The sequence below is a fragment of the Sciurus carolinensis genome, chromosome 2 (genome assembly GCF_902686445.1).
Source record: "Sciurus carolinensis chromosome 2, mSciCar1.2, whole genome shotgun sequence".
Lineage (NCBI taxonomy): Eukaryota > Metazoa > Chordata > Mammalia > Rodentia > Sciuridae > Sciurus > Sciurus carolinensis.
In genome coordinates, this window is record NC_062214.1 from 182,459,082 (window position 1) to 182,471,067 (window position 11,986).

Consider the following 11,986-nt stretch of genomic DNA (forward strand, 5'->3'; position numbering starts at 1 on the left):
TAATTGCTAATATATTCAGTATATTCTGTCAATTTGGTTTTGTTGGTTTTGGGATTGCAATCATGCTATTTGCTTCATGCAGAATCTAATAGCAGTTACAGTTTTTTATTCAATAAAAATAGGTTGAGTATTTCCTACCAAATATATACTAAATGCTGATGATAAAAAATTAAGTAAGATGTGATGATTCCCGACTTCAGGAAGTTTAACAAAATAGAGTAGAAGACCCTAAATACTATAGTATATGAAGAAATGTCATCCATTTAATATTATAAAAATCCACTTTGTATTTTCCTATGTACACCTTAAAAACCAAGATTTTAATTATGACACAGCAAAAAACAAAAGAGATATCAGGCTGATTCTCTGTGGATTAAGGAGCTCCCACTCATACAGAGTGCAGCATATTGATTAAATTTTCATATCCCAAATCCTATACCCATCCTCCCAAATGCATTAGTTTGTTCTTTTGTCTTTTCTCAGCCTCACTGATGCACAGTTTCAGCTTTTCCTAGATGAAATGAAGCCCTATTTTGTCCACTGTTCTTCCCCAGGAAAACAACATGAGAATAAATCCTACGGTAGTTAGTGCTCCACTTTTTAAGGCACTCATTAAAAATAAACAGTAGAGGAGAGGCAATTACTGTTAACAAACACGGGCATAAAAAACACAAATAAAGGAACATTAACATGAAAAAATAATTACTCAATCTTTCATCCAGACGCCTTTGTCAGCTCCACACGCTGACACTAACAATTCCGTGAGCGGCTGCTGCCGGCTGCAGTTCGTCTGTTCAATGTTCCCCTCCTCGTGTCTCACAGGAAGAGAAAAATGATCAGCAGTGTCAGTGAATTCTATGAAGATCTACTTAAAATACGGCACTGACTCCTCTGTTTTCCCTTTTCTTTTTGTGAGTTTTTCAGGTTTTATGTTTCTTACGAATGCAAAGTGGTGGCGGAAAAAATTATCATAGTGACAGCTGCTTTATTAATGGGTACAAGCAGTGGTAAAATAAATTTCCTTTTCAGGGTTTGATAGAGGAAGAATTTGAATGTGGGAAAAAGCACAGAGAAGAATATTCTCAGTTTATTTCATCACCCCCAGAAAATGACTTTGTAATTACTTGACCTGACATATTTTGTAATTAAGTCTCAAAAGTTAAGTGTGTGTGTGTGTGTGTGTGTGAATACATGTATGTATATTTTTAGGTAAAAAAGAAACAAGCAATGTATTAATGTTAGCGCACCTCGATCTGGATAAAAATAGGAGGTAGATTTTTTTTTTTTTGGTTCATTTGATCAATTCAGCAAATTGAACTCACTCTGGCCTCACAGATGTAATACTGGTAAAGGTTAACCTTCTCATACTCAGGGTTTAACCTGCCTATCCCTGCATTAGAATCACCTTCATTGTCACATCACAGTGCAGAACTTCCTGTAAGAATCCAATTCTTGCATGAGTCTCCAAGAGATATTATCTCAAGATTTCTCAAAAATTGTCCACCAAAATATCATCCCTAGGGGTCAAGTCACAGGAGTTTAGTACCAAACTATCAAGTCATCTTGGGCACACTGCATGACTTCTAAAGCCTGAATTTTCTCCACCAGAGAGGAGACTTGGAGAAAGTGGATCTTCAACATCTTTTCTGACATTTTCTGGTCCTGAGTAATCAACCCAAGGCTGCTTATGCCTTCAACCCCGACCTCTGCCTAACTCTCTGGTTCCTCCTTATGGCTAATGAACAACTCACTGGAGAAAACTGGAATCTCATGATCTGTGCCCCAGGACTGCAACTGCTTAGAGTAGCAGCTGGATGAGTAAACCTACACATTAAATCAAAATCTAAATGTTTATACAGAAAAATGCCGGTCACTCTATATGCCAGTTTGACTTAAACCCACAATATATGGTAATTGAAGCTTTTTAAAAGAAAAATATACTTTGCACATGGTTCTATGAAAGAAGTCTATGTACAGTCAAATAAACATCAGCAGTGCTCCAACAAAGCACTTTGGCTATCTTATCATTGCATGGTTTGTCAGAAATTCTCCATGCAAGATGAAAAAAAGAACAGAAATTGAGTTTGAATCCTGTCTAAGCAATTTACTGTTTCTATGACCTTGAGGAAGTTGCTTGTTCTCTTGCAGCTTCATCTATAAATCAAGAATTGTAGTACATACTTCGTGGCAGTACATAGTACATACAGATAATCAGAGATGGCTCAAAAATAGCAGAACATCAATTAATGATATCTATTATTGTTACTCTAAGTCTCTGATCTGAGAAAAGAGGTTACATGTAGTTCCTTTGTCCAACGGTGGCCCAAGCTATAGTTTCGTTTTTCAGAGCCACAGAGAGACATTATGCAACAGTATCACAGCAGATCAGATTGTTCTTCTCAGCTCCATCTAGTCATCATCTGCTAGATGAGAAATTAATTTTTGCATCTTTTACTTAAGAATTTTGAACTATAAAATCATCCAGTCATTTCCTCTAAGATGTTCATCATGTATTGCTTTTCTTACTTGATTTTGTTTGATTTGCAAGTGATGAGAGAATTTAGACTCTGACAAAAATTTTTAAAAAATCAATCTGAGGATAACTGAAACCTGTTAAACTCGTTGAGAGACATAATAAATTAACCAAACTTCTGTAACGTTGTAACTAACCAACAATATGAAGAGATGAGTATGAGAACAGGAATTTGGTAAATTTTAACAGATTTCAGTTCTCTTAAGTTCCCTTTGTGCATCAACTGATATACTACAAAATGTGGGATGATCTGCTATGTCTAGAAGAAGACAAAGACAAAGAAAGACGTATCTAGTATGTGTTCAACCCTCACTCCTGTGGAATTTAACAATAATCATTAAACTTGCAGCTTCCTGTGTATTGTATGAGCTCAGAGGGGAGTTAGCGAAGGAAGACCACGTCTTTGTTTACCACTACCTCAGTGGTTAAAAACAGCTTGAACAATTACTTTAACTACAAAAATTAACACGTGGACAGAAGAGAAATTAATATTTCTCCACAATGATTAGACAACAACCAATGCAAAGATAAGTTGAATAATAACTGTTAAAGTTGTGACGTTTCTGTTTCAAAAGATTTTCAAACTAATTCTCTTAGGAGGCTCTATTGTTTGGAAAAGGAGCCAGAGCAAGGGATATGGTTACCATGTCTGATCTTTCTCTTGTGGCTAGAGTTATGAGAAACTCCATATATTCTCAATAAATGTCCCTCAGCCTAACCTGAAATCTTTTCTCATTTTGAGAGCAACCAGAAAGTTCTTCAGTCATTACAAGAGCCAATGTCTTTTGCTGCCTGGTATAGATGTTCAATCACTGGTTCATGGCGCTCTGCCTTCCTTATAACCAAGAAAAAACAGTATGCTATTAAATTGGCCAGATCTGGCCAACAGGTGCAATAAGAAAGAGACCTAGGATCTCTTTCATGGGAGAACTGCGAGAACAAGTTTGGGATGTGTCAAACATCACTGCCACCCACATTCTGTGGCTGGCACTGTCTACAGCCACACCTAACTACTAGCAAGACTAGAAGTGGGGGACAAGTGTTTTCCATAAGAAGAGAAAATAGCCCTGGTGAGGCTCTAACCAGACTCTGTCAGCAGAGTGTCCTGTCATTACTTTTACTCAACCTAATCACTGAGTGTCTAGTATAGACCGCTGATGCCAAAGATCCAGTACTGAGAAAAATCAGCCTGTTCTCTCCTTGCCAGAAAACGTAAAAAGAAAAAGTGCAACTGTCCTGCACGGATATTCAGAAACAAAATTTCCTAACATTTGACAAGATTCAAAAAATGCTGCTCCTGGGGCACACAAACATCTCCTTAACTTGAGGGGGCATTTTATCCATTAAATACAGAAGGAATGGAGTCTCATACTAAGATGCAGTCCTTGAAATTGAGTAACAGTAAGTGGAAAAGCCACTACGTTTAGCCTGTTTTGCACCAATGACAATTTGTCACAGCCATTCCCTGACCTTCTGCCATGTATGGAGAATCATGTCCCCACCATTCACCCATTGCAACCAACACTGTGGAGCATCTCCTGGGACAAGTGAAATACAGTATTTTCAGCAGTCCGTTAGACTTTTATATAGTTCACTTTCATTGCCCTGTGTGGTTAACCAGGACAACAAAAGTTCAGGGACATTAAGTTCAGGTGAAGTGCTCTTTCAGTCTAAAAAAGTCACGTGCTTTGATCACCCAATGATTTGCTAAATGCCTAGTGATCTCTGAGATGATGTCTCTCCCCATCTTATTTCAGGTAATCAGTTTTGTAGTTCTTCAGAGCTTCCTTTTAGTTATTCGTTTTTTTTTTTTTTGGTTGGTATCAATTTTTACGAGTCATATCTGTAATATTGCTTTGTGGTTAAAAGGTGACTTTTAAATATTCTTTTTTGAGGTATTTGTTGAGGCTCGTTTTGTTGCCAAATGCATGTTTATTTTTGTGTTAACATGTTATGAATGCTTAAAAGTTCTTGTAGAATAATAATGTTCAAAAATCTTCACTCCTACCTCCAATTCACAGTTTCATTGGAGGAATTTACTTCCCTATTTCGTTGGTGTCGAACTTGGTCATGAGACTGCCTTTGATCAAAGTGTTTAGAGTATGTGTGCCAACACTTTTGAACTTGTGTTCAGCCTTGAGCTGAGAGTGGGCTCTGATTTGGTCTATGAATGGCAGGTGGGAATGGCAGTGAACCAGTTCCATTATGAAGCCTCAGCAAGTATCAGGTATACCCACTTGCCTATTGTGCACCAACCATCGCCAGGAGGAGGTGCACCTGCCAGCCTGTGGGTCCAATGAGGATGAGAGATCTGTGAAACTGACCTGTTTGAAACCTGCTTCAATTTGCCAACCATGCTCCATTCAGTTAAAATTTGTCAACCTCAAACCAACCTAGAGATGCATGAGATTACAACAGCTCCAAGTGGTTTGAGGACACATAAGAAATAAATGTTATTTTTATATGGAACTAAAGTTTTGTGCTGATTGTTAGGCAGCAGTAGCTGACTGATACAGGGCTCTATGAGGTAGAGTCTTTGATACCTTTATTTATCAATTACAGTATATGAAATTCCTATTCCAGTTCTCTCTACAATTTTCATCTGTTTGCTTCATAAGGGCCAAGATTCATTCAAATTTCTCACATTTCTAACAATCTTGCTTCATGGATTTTTATGCTGAAATTTAAGTTTTTAAAGATCTGTTAAAGATTTTGACTAATCCTAATTCTATAAGTTACAGATGAAACCCTAAAAAGATATAATGATATCATTCAAAATTCCCTTCTGTGCTAATTTCATTTTAAAAGTGATTTTTGAAGCATAATGCCTATAAGTAAAGGATACATCTGGAATAATACAATTTTAGAGACTCTGGAAGACAGATGGAGAATTTATTTTGAGAATAGTGTCTTTTGATATCAGATCTCAAATTTTATTAGATATGTGACTACTTAGTTTATCGTTTGGGACAGCCCTGAATAATGAAATTCTGAGACATATGTGCAGAGGGACAGTTCTTGAAGGAGTAATTTATTTACTACATTAAAAAACAAAATTCAGCTCTGTGAAGCAGATATTGAAAAGCTGGGAATTTTCACTTTTCCTATTTTACATAACTACCCGCTTTTTGCTTTTTGCTTATGCCACTGTGGCATTATAAATTAGGAATAAAACATTCTTAGAATAAAAGTCCAAAATTCAGGACTACCAGTTTGTTTTTCTAAATGAAATCTTCTCTTTAGATCCAAGTCTTAGCAGTTGAATGAACATTGTTATGCATTTAAACTAGATATACATTAGAATTTTCCCTCCCCTCAAACTATTAGTGTGTTTCTTTGGATTCTCTATTTGGAGTCTTGAAATGCTCCCTGACTCTGTGACTTACAAAAACTACACCTTTCAGAGATACAAAGACATTCTTTATAGAAGATTAATTATTAAAACTTCATACAAGTACCACAATTTTCACCTAATACTTGCTGGTTAGGATTTATTTTAGTTTCAAATTATGTAAATTTCTTATGTTTGTTTACATTTGGAAAATTACTGTTAGAGCATTCATTCATGCAATTTAAAAAACATTATTCATGCATTTTAACTATCCATAAAAGTGAGATTCTTTATTATATAAGTGTACATGCAACAATATAACAATATGATTTGATCAATTTCATTCCTCAGAATCTCTCCTAACCCTCCCCTTATTCATGTAATTATATTTGAGTGCTGGAAATGCAGATATTAGAAAACTCGGGCCCAAAACACAATGCACACTTGACTATGTATTTTATAAATAGCATATTTCTCTTGTATTCAATTTAAGCAAATGCTAGCAGGTAATTATTATGAGCATGTAAAACTGCAGTTCACTGTTCTCTGTACTTCAGAAAATCAAGTTTGCCTTGTTAGCAAGTTAACAGCTATTTTTCAATATAATGCAACATTGAAATTTTGTGATTTTTATTTCTGGGTTAATATTTGTTGTTCAAATATAGAAGCATAATTTTTCTGTGGGTTTTCTTATGTGATAGGTAGCTCTTCAGTATAATAGCACTAACTTGGGACACTTTTATAGGCATTCAGGGTCAAATGATAGATATTCCTGGGGAAAACAAGGTGATGGTCCAATCATTGTTTCTATTTTGAAATCATTGTTTCTATATATTATAAAAAAAAGACTAAGAAATAATGACCCTAGTCCCAAACTTCTCCACGACCTGAGCTCAAAACTGTTATTGTAGAGACTACCCTCTGATCATTACAACTTCCAACATCTGCAGCTTCTTTGACTCAGCAAAATTACAGTTCCTGTCTCCCCTTACATTAAGAAAATAATGGATTTCTTTCCAATGAAGTAGTAAACACCATACTTTTAAAAATCAAATGTTTTAATCCTAAATTAAGCATAGATGTTGAGAAATCTTACTATGTTGCTTATTTGAACTTCACATTTCAACAAACCTTGGCACAACATTAGAATTAAATTTTGGATGCCAAAATTGTTACTCATCATATCACCTTAGATATAGAATGAAATTTTCTCAAAATGATAGGAAAAGGGAAAGCAAATTTGAGCATTTCTCGACCTGGCCTATGAAAATTCCTGAGCACTAGCACACATGTCTTATTATCATGCTGATGGGCTGCTACTGCTGATTCTTGTTAAAGCTCTGCATTGAAAATGATAAAGACTCAAGAAGCAAGAAGCTCAAATCACACTGAGAGTCTCTTCCACTTGCGCATGGCCACGGTCACTGTGGACTTTGAAAGAATAAGAAACTTGATTATAGATAGCTTCTGAAGGTAATCACAATGACCCCTTCCATCTCTCATCTCTCATATGTTCATACACAAGCATTTGTAAGAAACAATACAGGGAAATTCCTTGTAGACTTTACCATTCCAATAATAATATTCACAAAGTTATGGTATAGTACAAGTAGGACATTGATACAATATAATTTGTGAATATTGGTTTTAATTCTATTCCAGTTTTCATTCAATTCCTGTATATGTGTGTGCATGTGTTCATACTTGGTTGTATGAAATTTCATCATGTGTATAGATTCATGTGCACCCTACCACTGTCAGGATTCAGAACATACCCTTTCATTACAGGAATCCCTCATGCTTTCTTTATCACATCTCCCCTCTCCCAACTTCATCTCTAACTTTTGACAACCATTAATCTATTCCCAATAATCTATTTCTACATTTTGTTATTTCAAGACTGTTTTTAATAAGATGAAATCAGATAGTATCAAAAGTATAACAACTTTTTGGCAATGACTTTTGTTTTTTTACTCAGTATCATCCCTTAGAAATTAATCCAAATTTTTGTGGTATATCTATAACTCCCTCCTTTTGAAGGAAGTTGAGAAGTATTCTGTAATGCCAATGTTCTTTAGGTTAACCTAAAGAATTTTTGAGTATTTTTTCCAATTTGGAGGAAACTCTTATAAACCCACTGTAGCGCATTTCATATAGATTTTTGTATGAATATTAGTTTTCATTTCTTTGTAATGAATGTCCAGCAATTGCTTAGTTGGTAGTTACATGCTTAGTGTTTGTTAAGAAAATGCAAAATATTGTTATAATTTCTGTGCTATTTTATATTCTCAACTGGTGAGAATTATCACCTGAATTTGATATTGCCATTGTTTTTTATTTTAATCATTCTGATAGGTATATTGTAATATCTCATTATGGCTTTAATTTAATTAATTCTCCTGGGTGCTGATGATATTGAACATGATCCAAGTGTCTATCTACTACCTGCATATCATCTTCAGCAAAAGGTCTGTTATTTAATTATGAGAGTTCTTTCTTTCTATATTTTGAACACTAGACCTTTTGTGGATATACGCTGCAAATGATTTTCCCAGTCTGCAAATTGTGTATTCATCTTCTCCAGGTTTTTATAAAGAAAATGTTGTTAAATTTAAATTTATCAAGTCTCTCTTTTATAGGTTTGCTTTTGGTATCAAGATGAAAAAATTTCCCCCAAACTTTCAGTCTCAAATAGTTTCTAAAAATTTTTTTCTAAAAATTTTTTAGACTTTTCTGTTTTATATTTAAGTATGTGATAAATCTTGAGTTGATTTTTATACAAGGCATGGAATTTAAATCAAGGTTTATTTTTCTAACCTCTGGATGTTCATTTCTTCCAGCACAATTTGTTGAGAAGTCTGTTCTTTCTATATTAAATTGCTTTTTCATAACTTTATCAATAGTCAGTTGATCCAATTTGTGTAGAACTATTTCTAAGATCTCTACTCTGCCCCTTTAAATGTCTATTCTTAAGACAATAATGTATGGTTTTGATTACTGTAGCTGTAGAGTAAGACTTACTGCCAGGTAGGGTGATTTTTCCAATTATATTCTTCTTTTTTGGGATTCATTTTGCTAATCTAAGGCCTGTGCCTTTCCATATGTCTTTATTTTAGAAACAACTTGTGTATATCAACAAAAATTTTACTGGAAATTTTGATTGGAATTATATTAATCTTACAAGTAAGGGACAAATTGACATTTTACCTCCTTAGGCTTCCAGTTCATAAACACAATGTTTCTCTATTTTTTGAGGTTTTATTTGATTTCTTTCAATATTAGTTTTGTAACTTTCAGCATGCACAGGTACTGTATTTTATCAAGTGCATACCAAAATGCCCTCTTGTAGAGAGTAGTATTGTGTTTTTTTTAATTTTGGCTCCCACAAGTGCACTGTAATATGTGTTAATAACTTTCACATGTCAAGCATATATTGTACAACTTTCTAAATCGACTTACTCCTTCCAGGAGGAATTTGTATACATTTCTTAGGAGGTCCTATGTAAAAAATTATTTTATTTGCAAATATATAATTTTATGTCTTCCTGTTCAATCTACTTACCATTTATTTATTTTTCTTATTTTATTGGAATGGTTATGTATTTTAGTGTGCCTGATAAGAGTAATGAGCAGCACCACTTTTGTTTTGTGTCTTTTCTTGAAAGAAAGATTCCAGTTTCTCAACATCATGTTAGCTCTTGATTGTTTTATGAATGTTCTTTATTAAGGTGAAGGAATACCCTTCCCTTCACAACTTGCTGAGTGCATTCATTGTTTAGTTGTTGCAGATTGTCAGTTTGTAAACTGTATAAGTTTTCTATACTGGCACATTGATATGATTGATTATATTGACTCAGTTTTAGATGTTAAACCAGTCTTTCATGCTTGGAATAAAATTTAATTTGAATGTGGTACATAATTTGTCTCATACATTACTGAAGGTGGCTTGCCAATTTTGTGGGAATTTCTTTTGTGTCTAAATTAATGACAGATACTGATCTACAGTTTTCATTTTCTATATTTTTTCTGGTGTTTGGTAATTCTTGCCTCATAAAGTAAGTTACAAATTGTTCCCTTTTCCCTTATTTTCTGATAGATTTTGCAAAACTTGTGATAATTCTGTAAATGATTGGTAGATTTGCCCATGAAAACATCTTAGTCCAGAAGTTAATTTTGGGAGGAGACTTTAAGTTATTTTCAATTTTACTATGATTCTAGGCCTATTCTGATTACTTAATTCATCTTGGTTGAGTTTTGACACTTTGTGGATTTCAATGAATTTGCCAATTTTTTCTAAGTTGTCACAGTTAAAGTTATTTGTAATATTTTCTTTTTATTCTTTTAATGGTTATGAAAACTTTTTCTGTTTTTTTCCCATAATAATAATCAGTTGTGTCTTCTCTCTTTTTATACTTGCAAGAAGTTTGTCAATCTTATTCTTGTTTTCAAAGAACTTTTATTGCTTTATTGATTTTTTTTTTTTTGTTTATTATTATGGTTTGGATGTGAGGAAGGTGTATTCCAAAAGTTCAGGTGTGAGACAAGACAAGAGGGTCTAGAGGTGAAATAATTGTATTATAAGAACCTTAACTTAATCAGTGCATTAATTTACTAATAGGGCTTGAGTGGATGATAACTGTAGGCAGGTAGGGTATGGCTGGAAAAGGTGGATCCCTGAGGGTGCCTTTAGCATATGTATTTTGTCCTTATTGAAAGAAGTGCTTTCTCTCTCTCTCTTTCTGCTTCTGGATTCCACATCCTGAGCTGCTTTCCTCCACCATACACTTCTGCCATGATGTTCTTCCTCATCACAGGCCCTGAAGAATGGAATTGGCCATCTATTGACTGAGACCTCTGGGACCCCAAATAAAATTTTTTGCCTCTAAAATTGTTCTTATTAGGTTTTCTGGTCAAAGCAGAAGAAAAAAAATAACTAAAACACATTCCTACTTCCAGTTTATTCTTTTCTTTTCTGATCTTTACCATCTCCTTCTTTGTGCTAGAATTGTGTCCTTCTTTTAGTTTCCTTCTTCTGAAAGCAGATTATTTAATTGAGAATTTTCCTCAGTTCTAATACTCTGTATGCCTTTTACAATAGGACTTTGTCACTTCTTCCATTAAGAGCAAGAATCTGTTTTTTTTCCATGTGAATCTCAACTGATTCTGTCACTATTTTTGGTCAGTAGAAAGCAAAAGTATGTTTTATGTCAAAATTCTCTGATTTTGGAAGTAAACTTTAAAACCAGTTGCTCTGTTTTCTCCCCTCCTGGAAGTCAAGGATCTTGAAAAAGATAAATGAGCTAGACCACGGAATAATGAGAGACGACATGGAGAGAGAAGCCACAACAATGAGAAATGGGATGCTCTATCTGGTAGCTAAAGTCAGGGCCACAAAATATGAATAGCCTATCTATGTGTGCCCCAAAGTTTTGCATAGTGAAACCTAACCTTGGTGTGATTGTATTAGGAGGTGAGTGTTTAGGAAGTAACCAAGCTATGAGGGTGGAGTTCTCCTGAACTGGATTTGTGTCCTTTAAAAATAAATCACACAGGATTCTCTTGCTCCTTCAGAAAAATGAGAACACAAGAAAAAGACTGTCATCTATGAACCAGAAAATGTGCAATCATCACATAATAAATCTGCCAGTATTTTGATCTTGGACTTTCTAGCCTTCCTAACTGTGTGAAATATGTGTTTTGTTGTGTGTAGGCATCATAGTTCATGGTATTTTGTTCTAGCAACCAAAGTGAGTAATCATACCATTCCATTCCAGATCCTCTAGCCAGACTGTCTCAGGGAGTGCCATGTAGAGAAGACATGAGACTTTTCATCAGGGATCTCAAATATTTGACCTACAGAATAGCAAGGAATTTTATCAGTGTTGAAAACTCAATGTTATGCAGTTATTTTACTTACATAGTTATAGACAACCAAAACATTTTTATTCGTTAAGATACTGAGATTTATTGTTTTGTTATAGTATCTATCATTATTTTAACTCATGCAAAGGTTAGCCAAGAAATCCTCTAAACCAAAGTTAGGATGTAGATAAGACAGTTATATATATATATTCAGTAATATATTTTATGAATATATTTTCTTTATGGTATTGGTGAAAACA

General features: G+C 34.4%; 1 long non-coding RNA gene across 1 annotated transcript in view; it reads right to left on the reverse strand.

Annotated features, from left to right (window-relative positions):
- LOC124978175 (uncharacterized) overlaps window positions 1-11,717 on the reverse strand; it is a 33,059-nt gene extending 21,342 nt beyond the window's left edge. The window contains exon 1 of the long non-coding RNA XR_007107332.1: window positions 11,626-11,717. This is a non-coding gene — a long non-coding RNA (uncharacterized LOC124978175). The remainder of the gene's footprint in view (window positions 1-11,625) is intronic.
- Between the last annotated feature and the right edge of the window lie 269 nt (window positions 11,718-11,986).